Genomic DNA, 3,587 nt, shown 5'->3' with positions numbered 1-3,587 from the left:
CGCTATGAGTCACAAGTGACTCGACGGCACATAACAACAACACAACAAGGGTGTTTATAAAAACAAGACCAGAGTTGCAGGAAATATTAAGAGACTTCCTTCTTACAGAGGTGCCACAGAAAGTAGGATAGACCAAAGCAAATAGCAACAAAATAAAAAAGAACTCAACAAAATGATAGCATAATTACACCAAATGTGAATGGCTTAATGCAGTTCTGAAGAGAAAAAGAGCAACAGATTAGATCAAAATCAAAACCCATCAATATGCTGTCTACAAGAGACACACCTGGAAAGTGAAGATAAAGAAAGACTAAAAATAAAAGGGTAGAAAAAAATATAGCAAGCAAATGGCAACCAGAAAAAAACAAGAGTAGTGATATTAATCTTTCATAAAATACATTCCAATGCAAAAACCATTACAAAGGTCAAGGAAGTCATTACATAATGCTTAAAGGACCAATAGAACAAGAGGAGTTAACAATAAGAAATACCTATGCACCAAATGATAGAGCTGCAAAATATACAAAGCAAACATTAACAGAAATGAAAAAATAAATAGACAGCACCACTATAGTAGTTGTTGTTATATTCTTGTTGATTGTCTTTGATTCAAGCATGACTCATAGCGACCCTATGGGAAAAAAATCTACAACTATCAAGATTTATCAAAGTTCATAGGGTTTCTAAAGGCAAGTTATTTAGGAAATGGATGCCATTCCTGGAGACCTCAATACTCCACTCTCAAGAAAAGAGAGAACTACCAGAAAGAAACTCAGCAAAGATGCTTAAGAATTAAATCACACAATAAATCAACTCAATCTCATAGATATATACAGGCCAATGACCCCCCAAAAAGCATGGTATACATTCTTTTCCAATATGCATAGAACATTTTCAAAAATAGATCACATTTTAGGTCACAAGGCAAGCATCAATAAATTAAAAAACGTAAAAGTAATACAAAGCATCTTCTCAGACCACAATGCTACAAAATTAGAAATTAATAAGAGGATAAAAGAGAAAAAAAAAACATGCATTTGGAAGCCAAACAATACTTTGCTTGAACATGAGTAGGTAATAGAAGAAATAAAAAATGAAATTAAAAAAGTTCTTTAAATAAAGGACAATGAAAACACAACTTATCAAAACCTTTGGGAAACAGCCAAAGCAGTAATCAGAGGTCAATTTATAGCAATAAGCAAACACATGAAAAGGCAGGAAAAAATGACCTTTGACTCTAACCCAGCATCTACAAAAAATTGAAAAAGAATAGCAAAAAACCCTGATACCCTCTAAAAAAAATTGGAATTATAAAAGTCAGGGCAGAAATAAATGAAATAGAAAACAGAAAAATAATTAAAACCATCAACAAAACTAGGAGTTCTTTGAAAAGATCAATAAAATCGACAAACCACTAACAAAACTAACAAAGGAAAATAAAGAAAAGACATAAATAAACTGAATGAGAGATGAAAGGGGCAATGTCACCACAGAACCAACTAAAATAAAAGATTAACAATGGAATATTATGAAAAACTATACTCAATCAAATATGAAAACCTAGAAGAAATGGACAAATACTTAGAAACTCACAACCTTCCTAAACTTACACAGACTGAAATTAAACACCTGAACAGATTCATTACAAAAGAAGAAATTGAACAGGTAATAAAACAGCTTACAACAACAGCAATAAAAAGACCTGGGCCACTTGGTTTTACAAGTGAATTTTATCAAACATTCAAAGAGGAATTGTCACCAATTCAACATAAAGTATTTCAGAAACTAGAAAAACATGGAATTCTCCCAGACTCATTCTATAATGGAAATATATACTTGATACAAAAGTCAGGAAGAGACACTACCAAACTAGAACACTATAGTCCAATATCTTTCATGGCCATAGATGCAAAAATCTTGACTAAAATGCGGGCCAATAGAATCCAACAGTACATTAAAATAATAATTCCCCATGACCAACTGGGACTCATAAGAAGTATGCAAGGATGGTTCAACACAAGAAAAACCACCAATATAATTCATCACATTAACAAAGCAAAGAACAAAAACCACATGATCCTATCAATTCATATAGAAAAGGCCTTTGACAAAATCCAACAACACCCTTTTCTGATTAAAACACTCAATAAAATAGGAATCGAGGGGAATTTTCTCAACATAGTAAAAAGTATATATGCAAACCCAAGAGCCAACATCATTCTCAACGGAGAAAGATTAAAGGCATTTTCTTTGAGAACAGGAACTCTACAAGTATACCTACCATCACCTCTCCTATTCAATATTGTATTGGATGTCTTAGCAATAACAATAAGAAAAGAGAAGAAAATAAGAGATATTCAAATTGGCAATGAGGAGGTAAAATTATCTCTATATACAGATGTCATGGTTGTTGTTGTTGATTGCTGTTGAGTTGAGCACGACTCATAGAACCTTATGAACAAAAAGCCTGAATTCTTTCTATATCTATCATCATTTATCAATTTGTATGCAGATGATATGATAATATACTTAAAAACCCCAAAAGACTCAGTGAGAAAACTACTGGACACAAACAATTCAGGAAAGTGACAGGATACAAGATCAACATACAAAAATCAGTTAAATTTCTCTGCAGTGACAAAGAGAATACAGAACTGGAACCAAGGAAAGAAATGCACATCACAACAATTAATCAGAGATTCAAGATGGCGGCGGAGGCAGAGACAGCATGGTGAGCTGCGGGAGCAGCAAACCACTTAAAGCAGGGCCATTATGGCCTTCCACAGACTTCGGCTTATTCATAATTGAACACTTAAACAGTTGATGACTGGCCCTCAGTGAAGATCGAGGCTCAACAATAGGAATTCAAGGATTCCCAAGGAGGAATGGGTGAGTCTTGTGGCTCCCAACCACCGCCCCCCCCAAAGAGCCCGCGCTGCGCCACGCCACACAGCCACTTCATGAGGCTTCCAAAGCCGGAACGAATGGATTCCCTCACCCAGGATGGATGCTGGGCACCGGCCCTCCTCAAGACTGGTACAACGAAGTCACCACACTGCCGCAAGGTAGACTTGTTCTGGAGAAAATTCTTGGAGCCAGGATGGCGGCTGTGGGGGAAGCGGGCGACCACCGGCCGCCTGCACAAGAGGGGCCGCGCGCACACCAAGCGCCCATCTGGTGGGGTGGGGTGGCACGCCCCCAGCTGCTGCTCGCACTGGGGGGGGCCATGCGCCTCCCACCGGCCTCCCGCGCTGGGGGCGGGGCGCGCGCCCGGCTGGCCGCATGTGTAGGAGGTGGGGGATGGGATGCATGCCCACCTTCTGCAGGTTTGGGTTTCCTTGGACAGGCCAAAGAGGACAATTACCTATACAATGGATTGCTGAAAGTCACTGTGAGTCTGATGACCTCAACAGTGGCAGCATGCACAAGAGGACCGACATCCTAAATGCACCACATATTTTGTTCTGTTGAATGCTTCTGCTAAAAGATGGTTAGACCTGGGGGGAGTCTGTTCACAATTCTCAGGTTCCCTTATAAAGGGGGAGGGCAGTGACACCTACTTCAAAATATAGTATGACCACTTATGG

This window comes from Elephantulus edwardii, unplaced genomic scaffold (assembly GCF_000299155.1).
Source record: "Elephantulus edwardii isolate Elephantulus edwardi_28Jun2011 unplaced genomic scaffold, EleEdw1.0 scaffold00178, whole genome shotgun sequence".
NCBI classification, from domain to species: domain Eukaryota; kingdom Metazoa; phylum Chordata; class Mammalia; order Macroscelidea; family Macroscelididae; genus Elephantulus; species Elephantulus edwardii.
The sequence above is the reverse complement of the archived record's forward strand: the minus strand, read 5'-3'. Positions refer to the sequence as shown.